Source organism: Papio anubis, chromosome 10, assembly GCF_008728515.1.
Source record: "Papio anubis isolate 15944 chromosome 10, Panubis1.0, whole genome shotgun sequence".
Classification (NCBI taxonomy): domain Eukaryota; kingdom Metazoa; phylum Chordata; class Mammalia; order Primates; family Cercopithecidae; genus Papio; species Papio anubis.
Genome location: NC_044985.1, coordinates 58,464,668 through 58,477,192, shown reverse-complemented (window position 1 = coordinate 58,477,192; position 12,525 = coordinate 58,464,668).

Here is a 12,525-nt window from a genome sequence, read left to right as displayed (position 1 = left end):
AAGAATGGATGGATGGGTAGATGGATGGACGGATGGACAGACAGATGGGTAGGCGGGTGAGTCCGTAGATGGGCACACAAGTTATAGATGTAATTCTAGAAATAATCCTACAGCACATGTTATTTTGAACTGAAAATGTGTTCCTTCTCTTTAGAAACTATTACCTGTTGCTTTCTTCCTGTAAGTACAGGAGTAAGATATTCTTAATGAAGAAACCTGGAGATCATAGAACACAAAGAAAAAAATGCACTCCTATTCCACCACCAGAAGATTACTGTTAACATATATGCATACGTATGTATATAGGTATGTTATGGACTAAATTATATCACCCCATAATTCATGTGTCAAAGCCCTAATCTTCAACGTGACTGTATTTGGAGACAAGGCCTTTAAAGAATTAAGGTTAAATGAGGTCATAAGGCCCCTAATCCAATACGGCTGATATCCTTATAAGAGGAGGAAGAGACACCAGAGCTCTCTCTCTCTCTCTCTCTCTCTCTCTCTCTCCATGTGTGTACAGAGAAAAGGTCGTGTGAGAACACAGTGAGAAGGTGGCCGTCTGCAAGCAAGGAAGAGAGCCCTCACCAGAAACTAACCCTGTTGGTATTCTGATCTTAGACTTCCAACCTCCAAAACTGTGAGAAAATAAACATCTGTTGTGTGATCCATCCAGCCTGTAGTATATTATGGCAACCCAAACAGACTAATACAAAATACAATGTAATATTTAGCAATGCACCTCTGTCACCTACCTCCATGGTCCCTTTTTCAGTCTTTATTCTGTTCAGTGGCCAAGGGCCAAGGACTCCCTGTGATGCCGGCCTCTGGGCACCAGGATGGACCTACTCAAAAGGGCAACAGCAGCCCCGCAGGCCTCCCCATCCTCCCACCCAGGGTCGGCTCAATAATAACTGAGTCTCCATAGCTACAATGGCTTGAACCAGATTTTAAAACAAACCATGCATGAAATTGATACAAAAAATAAAATGCTGCTTAAGTCTGTCCCTAGATCCAGCTCCTAGGGGAGTCTCTTCTCCCCTACGGAGTGCACTGGCCTCCAGCATTACACCACCTTCTCCACCACCAGCACAGGGATCAGGAGACCAGACATGTTGTCCAGACCCAGGCTCTTGTGAAAGGTTTTGGAAAACAGGATCCAAAGCTTTCCAGCTTCTTCCCTATGCTAGGGAGAGGCGAGGCTCTGTAAGTGTAAGCCTAAGGGGTGAAGAGGCCTCGTGCTCACAATCCCTGTCTCCAATCTCATTCCTTATTCACTCTAATTTTCCTAGTGCCCCTTCTTATCCAAGCCCCTCATGTGATCCCTACACCCAGGGCACCCACCACTGAATGTCCTCACTTGCATCAAAATCTCTCCAGCTCCCATCCTTAGAACTGCCCCTTGAGCCATCCCTTAGTAACGTGGTTGTCAACTCTGTGAGGGGATTGAGCTGGTCATATATTGCTGTTCCCAGGCTACAGGTTTGCATTGTAAATGGGTCTTTCTGAAAGCAACGCTCTTAAACACATGTCGCCTCTGAAGCTGTATGCTGTGAGCCTGATTGGTGGGGCTCTGCTGGGGCCTGCAGGTGTGCGGACCCTTGGACTATACTGGGCAAGGGGCTACCAACCCCTCTATGCCTGAGACCAACCTGACTTCTAAGGGGTTGGAGGAAGGGGAGCAAAGAGAGAGGGTACCTCCACGTTTCTGCTCCGGGCCCCGCTCTGTGGGGGCGCAGAGCAAGCTCACTGTGTTCAGCCCAGCCGCAGTGCCAGCTGGCGAGCTTGCCAGATCTTTCTCTATCCCCCATGCCACCTCCTCCTCTCACCTAAAATGGGAGGAGAGGGGGAGGAAATGCTACATTTTCCTCCTGTGCTGAATTTATCCCGACTCAGACCGGCTGCGGAAGCCAGGGAGAAGATAAACAAAGAAGTCTTGTTATAATTTTTCAAAAATCTCCCAGTGCTCTGCAGCCCACTTCATTTTCTTCCTACCTTGCTTAGGGTGGAACTCCGCCTGGCTTCTGCCGCTCTGTTCTGCATCTGAAGGGTGACCTCCTTGCTGGAGGAGACCCTCCTCCTCCGTGTGAGCCTCAGACCCTGGCTGCAGCTTTATTTCACAGGTGGGGACTGAGCTCTGAGGCAGGTGTTTGGCATTTTCTAACCAGTTATTATCCTTGCTGTGGCCATCAGTTGGCCACTACCTGCACCTGCCTCGCTGTAAACTGGCGAGCAGTGGCACTGAACTTTGCCTCATAACCCCTTCCCTCCCTATGGAGGCCCTAAGGAGAGATACAGAAGGGACAACAGCCTAAGGAAGAAAGACAAGTGAAGTGAAGGGCCTGGATATCCACCAAGCAGAATATGGTGCTTGGACCAAAAGAGCTGGGTGGTAGGGGCAGGAAAGGACAGCCTCACGAGGGTCAGGCTCTTGTCTCATTTGGTCTTCATTGTATTCCGCTGGTGATACAAGGAGCAATCAGTAGCTTTCCTCCTGGAGAGTGTGGGATCTGCATCGGAATTCGGGCATGGTGGATATTTACCACCTTGCCGTGGGGATAGGCACATGGTTGAGCTGGGCCAATTAGGGACACCCAGACTTAGAGGTGCCAGAGCTGAGAGTGGTAGGAGCTACGAGAGATCACCATGGCAGGGGAGTGCGGGGGGTGGAACCCTGTGTCCTCAGTGGCCTTGGAGGTAGCTATTCCCTCACGGTGGCCAGGCCAAGCACCAGTGGTACCCGTAGGGGACTGTGATGTTCAGCAACCCACAGCAGGCGTCCCAGAGCCCTCCCGGCCCTAGGTTTCTGGTGTGGTTCTGCCCATGAGCCTGACTGTGTCAGAGGCTTCCTGCTGTTTTCCAAGCTCACACTGCAGCCCTCACTGACTCTGAGCCACCCCATAGCCATTCAATACGCTCCTTTTCCACTGAAAAGGCAGATAGTGAGAAACGTTGATCCAATAACATGAAGTCCATGAAAGCCTGTGGCTATGAAGAATGTTGAGCCATACAGTCCACCAGTGATAGTAAAGGGGGCCTTGAAATATTCTGAGGCTTGTAGAAGGGTAAAGTAAATACCTAAGGTAATTGTGATGGACACTGCCTGCTGAAAACAGCCCTTGTTCATTTCTGCTGCTTACATCTGAGAGCTCCAGCTGATTTCCCAGGCCCCTGGGCTTTGGTTCCAGAGACTTCTATCCTACTTATCTCCAAATGCTTTCCGCCTGTCTGAGGCCAGAGTAGACCCACTACGCTTAGATGAACCAAGCATATCACATGCCAAATAAAAAGGATAAAAGCCTCCAAATCTTGCACCAGCCCCTGCCCTCCTACCCTGACAGCTGCCGCTTCTACCAGTGGGGGTTTTCCCACCAATCAGGCGAGTAGGTCGAGGAGTAACCTGTTCTGTGGGCAAGTGAGGACTTCTGAAACAGCAAGGCCACCAATCATGATGAAACTTGATGTCCTGAGAAGCCCCCATACAAGCCTCCTGCGTGGCTTCTGGTTGGTTTGATTCTAGCCCTGCTGTTCTAGCTACCTGATTATTTCTAAATGGAGCTTTTATTACTAAAAGCAAGGTTCTCAGAGCCTGGAGTGTCTTCCAGCATTACAATCCACATTGCAATGATGAATAATCACCATGATGATCACTCAAAAATCAGGCGAGTACTTCCTTTTGCACTTGCCCTTTTGCATTGGCATTTTTCTCTCTGCCTAGCCTTTTAGCACCTGCCTGGCAACATTAATTATTTAAAGGGAGGTCAGAGAGGCCAGAGCATCCCTCTGTGCCTGGAAATGACTTGTTTGCTTCTACTCTCAGGAGAGTCAGAATACAGGATTCCCGAGTCTCTGGGAGAAGGTCACATAACAAGAAACAAAGCGTTTCTCAAATCCATCCAGATTTGTGGGGAGGGAATTGCGGAGGGACTTGCGGAGGGACCAAGCGGCTCTCCTGGAAATAAGACCTGAGTGACTTCTTTTGAATATCTCTGGCCTCAGAATAAAGCGATGATGTTCCTAGGCCCAGAGGCCTTGAGCAGACAGAAGCTGGCCTCTGATTGTTAAACCTCGAAGTCCTTGTAATTCACCCACAGAGGGGGGCTCTGAAATCAGTGGAACATGTGGGCTCTGAGAGCATCCAGCCCCCTACTGTCCTCAGAATCCCACCTTCCTGACGACATCCAGATGTGTCAGCATTCCATGGGTCTGATTAGCTGTAGAATATGGTATTTCCATGTTCCCAGGGTTCATCTGAGTTAACTCTGCTGTTAATTGGATTTGTATCTGGCAGTGGTGACATCAAAAAAAAAAAAAAAAAAGGTTTTGTAGTCAATTAGGTTTCCCTGGAACACACAGGAAGGGGTTGTCCTGTCAGCGCTGAGGTGTCTCTGCCTTAATGAACTGCCCCAGACAAAGGCACAGAAGAACATTATCATGCCTGAGTGCCTGTCCTTCGTGGCTTCTGTTGAACAAGAAACTGAGCTGGATCTGGGCACATGCAAGCTGGCTTTACTGCACTCTCAAATCGCCTGCTTCCCTGGGAACACATCTGAATGTGATCAGGTGCATTAGAGCCACTTTAAAAAATCATCCCCAAGGAAATGAAATGCACAAATGGTATTCCTGCAGCCTAATGACCGAGGGCTTGGTTTAACTGCACCAAAGGCAGGAAATGACCACATACAAAGCCAGTTACAGCCCCCACTGCCCCCGTAACCCAACCACATGGCACACACCTGGAGGAAGGGAAGTGGAATTCTTCCTGCAAGGTTTTTTTTGGGTCTAGAACAAATTATTCTTCAAATGTCTTAACAACCTGAGTGTGGGTGGAAGTGATGCGTAGCTGTATCTTATGGAAAAGATGGCATGTTTTAGAGAAGAATCATCTAGCTGGCTGGGGACTGCAGGAAGGGCCAATGGCCACTGAGGGAAACCAGCAAGGCCTTAGCTTTTTTTCCCTTTGGGTCTTGGTGGGTCAAGTTCTGCCACTTTTTTTAGAATACTGGGAGTCTCCAATCTCTGCCCCAAAGATCTGGAGGCACTTCCTGCTCGAAGGGAAGCGGAAAGGCAGGGAGAGTTCCATATTCATCCCTCAGCAGCAGTCACACTGCCAGGACTGGGAGTGGTCTGAGAGGAAGTGGGCTCTCTCCGGGATAGTGGGGAGCCCCAAGAGGAGTGACCTTGTGAGGAGGTGGCTTCAGTCACAGACAGTGGTGGGAGTGAGCCAGGCTGTGGTCAGTCTGTGGTGAGGAGGGATTCCATCCAGGGGCGGGCAGCGCCCAGCATGTGCTGTGCCAGGCCAGCCCCTGGGCCTGAGGTCAGCCTATGCTGTGTTTGCCTTCTGGATCCCATGACCTTTCTGTAAATGTGATGCAACGTGGTCCAACCGCCCCTGCTATGGGAACTGGAACTGCACATTTCCTGCCTTTCATCTTCAGCGTGTTAGGAACGAATATGTCAAAATAAGCAAACCACAGCACCGTCACTGGGGCGAGGGGCAGGGCTGTGGCTCTGGGGGAGCAAAGAGGGCTCCAAGCAAGCTGTGCCAAGAGAAAAGCCTGGGGCGTGTTGTCTGCCCACACCAGGCCAAGCGAGTCTTCTGCTGGCCAAGGACAGGGGTGTTGCTCAGTCAAGGTGCACAGCCTGTGTGGGGACATGTGCTATGGTTGTCAGGACCCAGCTAATTCTGGGTTCTTTCTGGGTGATGCTGGGAAAGCTTCGCTGTGGAATTTTATCATTTGCTGGAGAGCGTGAGGCCCTCCCTTGATCTCCTGCCATAGTGGGATTCTGGAGAAAAGCCAGGCTTTGAAAAGGGAAATTCAGAGAGCATAAATGCAGACCGTGAACGCAACAAGCATAACTTTTGGGTAATGACACTGATCTTTAAAAAATCAAACATGTTAGAATTTATGTCCCAAAGTGGGGTATCCTTGTGCCATCTCCTTGGGGGTGGCAGGGAAGAAGGAAAGGGTGTGCACTTACCCTATTCCGATCCAGGGGGAAGAACTGCCTAATTAAAGTGTGAGAACATTCAGACACCAAATACAGAGATGGTCCCGGATCTGCAGAGCCCAGCATTGCCTGGCTGGCTGAATGTTCTCCTTAATCCCAATTTGCTTTCGCTCCTTAATCCCAATTTGCTTTCTCTCTCTAGCCCCCACCCCACCCCACATCTTCACTGCATCCCCACAGCAGGCAGCCAGTTTTTTTCCTTCAGCCTCTCGTCCCTGAAGGCACGTCTCTTTCTCCCAGACACCAGGTCCAGGGTAAAGATTCAGGCCACATAAACTCCCAGGAAGCTCCCTGGAATGTCTCCCTTGGGTCTCTGACAACAACCTCCTATTTCTAAAACCTGCTTCCCAGTTCTGTCTTTGAATTGTTCTCTCCCTATTCCCTTGCTCTCACTTTCTAAGCTTGCTTCCTCTGGCTCTTTCTGTGCCCTTCCTAAGCCATATGGGAGGGGGCAGATGATCTGTCTCTGTCTCAGGGAGGAATTTCCATCTGCAAAGTATCGGTCTTTATACATATGGTACAAGAATAAGCTCTGGTTTAGGACAAAAAGGGATACACAAATGCTGTGTCACTGGCAGGCTGGGGATGCTTGTCACAGAGTCAGGCACTAGGAACAAGTTCTTAAGGTGACCATTCTAATCAATGACAGGGTCCTCCTTAACCAGCACCATGCCAATTCACCTTCGGAATAGAAATGAGCACAGAAGTACATGCCTACAAATTTTTCAAGTACTTTTCTCTAGGAAACATGAGCCAAAGATCAGTCTCCGGGACTGATATTTATATTTTTAAGAGGCAGAACTTGAGGGGCCCTCTGAGAGGGGTCAGCAGCTTCGACCTTAATGCAGGTTTAACTGCATCAGGTCTGGAACTGGCCTGGCTAAAACAAAGACTGTCACAGTCCCATCTCAAATTAGGGATGCCTTGTGGTGCATTTCTTCCCACCCAGAATGTATCCTGAAAGCCCCCATCCTAGGAGCAAGGAGGAAAACATCAGGACAGCAGCTGTTCGTCCAGGACAAGGGGGGCCCAGTCATCCTCTGAGCCTTCAGTTCAGTGAGAGTCTCATGCTCAGAAAGGTTTCTCATGCCTGCCTGGGCTCCCCATGTTTCTAAGAAAGGAGGTGCAGGGTGGCAAGAAGATAGAGCCAAGGCTAAAAGTCCCCGGAATCCTATCTCCTGCTCTCTTAGCTCAGGTTCTCAACACCAGCCAAAGCTGCCTTTGTTGTTTTTGAAACGAAAAACAAGCATCATAAAGTCAACTTTCACCAAAACAACTTTAAGTACTTCTGAAAACAATTTTATAGAAAAACAGAAAAGAACCAGACTGCACAAAATTGGCGCAACCACTAAGAAAGAAAACAGGTTTTATTCCTTTGATATGTTGCACAGATTGGGAGGAGGGGATAAAGGCATTGCATAGAGTTCAGTTAGGAGGCTGAATATCCGGAACCGTATGGAATTTCCCCTGATTCCAGCAGGACACGTGCCCTCTGAAGGACACTGTCTCTGATTTTGCTGGAGGACATCTCACATTGGCGGAATTCTTTCCCTTGTACCATCGTCCCTTGGAGCTGCACTCCTCAAAAGTGACTTTTGGTGGCGCTGTAACAGCAGCGGATGAATGCATCCCCCAGGGGCGCAGGGATTGCTCAAAGGGGCCACAGAGAGACAGCACTCATCTTTGAGGTCTGGTATTTTAAGCATTCATGTGCATTTTGCATTCATATTTATTTTCACAGAAAAATCAAACTTTGTATTGTTCATTGGTTGAACTCATCTATAGTCCTGGCAATGGACCACATAAAGACAGGAACTGGAAATCTGGACCAAGGTCAAGGGCAGAAACTCTCTCACAGGACTAGGACTGGACCTAAGCAAGACTGTGTCACCACAGTGGGCGGGGAGGGGCAAAGCGTGCAGTAGGGGGTGATAAATGGTAATCCCAGTCAAAGGCAGGGACTCAGGCACCAGGAGCTGGGAGGTGCCACGGCCAGGTCTAGAGAGTAACGAGGACAGCTCTGGGAGGATGCTCTCAGGACTCGGGGACCTCCTGGCCAGTGTGGCTTAGCTGAGGAAGGAGGAACTTCCTCAATGGCCCTGCCCATGCTGAGCTCACCCATGCTTCTCAGGATCTCACCTGACAACAGGATGAGTCCCGTTCCCTTGGGTTGGAGGCTTCCTGTTCCTTCTTGAACAGTCCCTGGAGTTCCTGTGCAATGACAGGGGACTTTGACATGAGATAGGAATAGGCTTTGGACTGCCTCACCCGGAAGCCAGGTGGGGCTCTGTCCCAACACTTCTCAGGATGAGTGTCAGCACATTTTTTTCTCAGCCGGTTTCTGGCTGGAACTCCAACAGCTAAGCAGCCATACTTCTGGGTTTACAAGTTGTTATTCTATCCCTGAAAGTATTCAACAACATTTGGGTTTTAGTCATAACATAGCTAATGCATAATTTTGTTTGCTTTGCAGCAAATTAAATAAAGAATTGGAGCATATTACATAAATGGTTAAATCGATTAATTTATATTTTTCCAAATCCTCAAGTAAAATTGAAGCTCCGGGCAGATGCACTATGTTTACCCAGGAGCTCCAGGCCTCCCACCCAGGGACTGCCAATGTGCCCAGAATTGTGACAAAACTAAGCTAGTGCCACTAATGCATTGACTGAGCCAGAACACACAGAAGGAACTCGTAGAAGTTGGCAATTTAAATAGTACTGATCATGGCCATATAATAGGCTAACAAGGCTAATGTACTTAAAATAGTATGACAGATGAAGTAGTGTTTGAATAAAATTCAGCCTTAACTAGCCAATCTTTAAAAGTCTAGCTAGATAATTAGGGAGCTGACACACATGTTTTAATTTGTTGTAAGGCCTCTGTAACAAAGAGAGAAGGTAAAACGTCATAAATATTGAACACATCTACACTCTTTCCACTGAACTGCAGAACACTAAATCATTCTGTCACATACAAGGCCCATCCTCCTCACCCGTAATTAGCGAAGCATTCCCAAGACCAAATTACATAGTACTTAAGAAAATTATGAAAATGAGAATGTAAACAATATCACATTTGACCACAGCACTTGTCAAATGTACCCTGCATATCACGGACTTTCTCTAAAGAAACCTGTTCGTGCATTTATTAGTGTCAAAAGACAAAGTTACAACAGATTTCATTTAAAGATCTTAATTGGCTTTTATTTGCAAATCTAGAATATCGGGCAATACCTCATTCTACAAAATAGAATGAGTGTTCCCGTGAGCCGAGCAGAGGATGTTGGTTTTATGGTCAGAAAAGGGTTGAGGAAAGCAGAAACGGAGAACAAAAAGCAGATTGATTGTTTCAAAGTTACTTTCCTTGTAAAGGTTGAAGCAGAGGGGCCTTCCTTGTCATGCCAGCTAAAACTGGCCTGTTTGGGGATTGGGCTGTTATCTCCCTTTCTTTCTTGATTTCTTGGAAGATCAGATAAACAACTTAGTTTTGGCTTGGTGGGTGTGAACTTCAGCCTGAGTGACTCCATTTTGGTTTGGTCGGCTAGGCCTAGTGCGGGAGCTCAGTCCAAATCAATGGCCTCCTATCAATGTCACGTAACATTACTCTACACATTTTAGGACTAAAAGAGAGCATGCTTAGATTATTATCATGTGTAGAGTCCTCACAGGCACATTTCACTGTGTATCAGAAACCCTTTATGAATTCTGTTTGATCTTCATCAGACGTTTACCCAAAAGGATTCAAAACGGTTTACATGCTTTGGAAAAGACTAAAGGCTGTCTCCCAAATTTCCAGCTCTTTGATATTTGGCCACTTTTTAGCCAAAAAGATATGCAAGTCTTTGTTAGAAAATCATGTATTAACGATTAGTGGACAACTAACTACCATTGTCTTAAAGAACAGGAAAAGAAGAGAGGGAAGAGTCCATTAAAAACTCCAACAATATTTTAACATTTCTTGTATTGTCAGCTTTATGATATTTTGAGAGCCCTGAAAAACTTATCTTTGGCAGTTTTTTAGGAGAAAAGATTACTGCTTATCATTTTTCAGTGTGTAATGAATATAGTAACTATCCCAGCTAGGCATGAGGTTTCAAAAGCTAAATTCAGTTGCTGATTTGATTGCATTTTTTGCACCAATGCAATTAATTCCACTGGAAGACGATAGAAAAATTTCATTATACAAAATGCATGAGAGGTGAAAAATAATGTTTAAACTCTTTACCAAGGCTATTACTGCTTTGAGGAAAATCACTTACAAACAAAATTAAAATTTCTAAATTATCTGTGACTCTGCTGAGATAGATATTATAAAATACTGTAATATTAGTGCAAATTTTTTTCTGAAGTGAATTCTTTATTAATTTCATTTTTGATCATTCTTGACATAGTGTCAACAGTAGAACATTCTTGGTTCAAATTAAAACTAATTAAAATTTATTTAGGGAACACAAGTGAATAACAATGTTAAGAGTTAGCACCTCTCAGAATAGAAACTCAAGCAGCTGACAAAATGGAAGTTGAGAAACATTCATGGCTTTGACTATTCCAAATCACAGTAACGTTTGCTTATGTAATTGAAATAAACCCAGGATCCTACATGGTCCAGTCTTGGCACTGGTTCAGTCCAGCAGAAAAATAGAATTGAAAACAAATCTTTCCTGCCTTTTGAGAAAATGCCAAAGGTAGGAGTGCATTTTAAATATCCAACAAAGCGCCTCAAAAATAATGTTTGCACTCCTCTCCCACTCTCAAGTTATCTAGCCAATTATATCTCCTCCCTCTCTATTTCCCCAACCTCTCCAGACACACAGATACTTTCCAATTCTCTTTTTTCTCTGCCTCAGTTCATTTTTCATTGAACTTAGCCTCCCAGGCTTCCTTAATTTTCCTTCAGTCTGTTATTACCCAGACTGTGTATAACAAAGAAAAGTTCAAAACATACTTTTTGCTACCAGCAGGGGGTACAGGAAGGACACATCGGATTCTGCACCACACTCATTTTTCTTGGTTTGTGTCTGTCCCAGAGAATATGAGAAGCTGGCCATGGAAGAATTCTTTCATCAAAGCATTTCCTGCATTGATCAAGTGGTTGGACCCCGGAGCTGCCGTGGCGAAGGCCTGGCTTCGGTTCCTGTTGACTCTGTGCAGTACTGTAGCCACAGTCCACGCTTACTTCTGCCAGGGGTCCACTGGGTCAGAAAGTACCCCAGAGGCAAATTATCCCTTGAGAGGAAGAGGCGCAGATTTTTCTCCTCCTTCTGAAAGGAAAGTTAAGAGAAAGATTACATATATAATTTAATGTACACACATGTATATTTTAAAAATCAAAGCACAGCTGTTCTAGATGAAGGAAGGGTGGGAAGCAGGGAGCACCACCCTTTTGGCCACTCCTCCCCGTCTGCTATCTCTCCTCCTTCCCTTCTCTCATGGCCACCTCAGAAGAGTTTCTTGGAGCACAATTTGAACCATGAGTGTAGTGGAGAGAGCATCGTGTTTGGGGTCAGAAATATCAGATTCCCCTCCTGGTACTTGTACCTAAGTGAGCTCAGACACATGACATATGTCACGTGCACAGCTGAGCTGTTGCGAGAATGAAGTGATAGGTAATAGGATTGCAGTACAGGGTGATTTCCCCTCTACGCTTAGACCCAAAGGAAAAGGGAGAGTGTGAAGCAGGACGGGGGCAAATCCATTCCTGCCCCTGGAAGAAAGAGCACCAAGGTCGGGGGGACCCATAATGATGGTCAGCAACCTCTTTTTTTTTTTTTTTTTTTGAGGCGGAGTCTCGCTCTGTCGCCCAGGCTGGAGTGCAGTGGCGGGATCTCGGCTCACTGCAAGCTCTGCCTCCTAGGTTCACGCCACTCTCCTGCCTCAGCCTCCTGAGTAGCTGGGACTACAGGCGCCCGCCACCTCGCCCGGCTAATTTTTTGTATTTTTAGTAGAGACGGGGTTTCACTGTGTTAGCCAGGATGGTCTCGATCTCCTGATCCGCCCGCCTCGGCCTCCCAAAGTACTGGGATTACAGGCGTGAGCCACCGCGCCCAGCCAAGTAACCTTTTTGTATGTAGTTAGAAGCCTTTGTATAATCCAGGGCTAACAAACCCAATCATTACTACAGACTGTCAGCCTGATTGCATGGCACTGAGCTTGGCTGAAAAAAACAAAAGAAACTGACCATTGCAGACAGACTGAGACATGACAGAGGCAGGTCATCTGGTGTGAACCGGATGAAATCTCACGCCCGAAGAAGCCTAGATTTGCACATGAATTGCCTTTGACTCTTCAGCCCTCCAGTACAATTACTCAGAACTGTAAGCTTGTGAAATAGAAATGCAAAGTCAGGCTCTTTCAGGGGCTGAAAGTTGACCCCCCTTTCTTGACTCTTCTGAGGAGCACCTGCAGTTCCTGAGGTGCCTTCGTCACCCGAAACGGCCTGCTGGGCTGGCTTGCTGGAGTTTCCAAAACACAGGCCCTGGGGGGCACAGCAGGAGAGACACCTCGTCCGGAG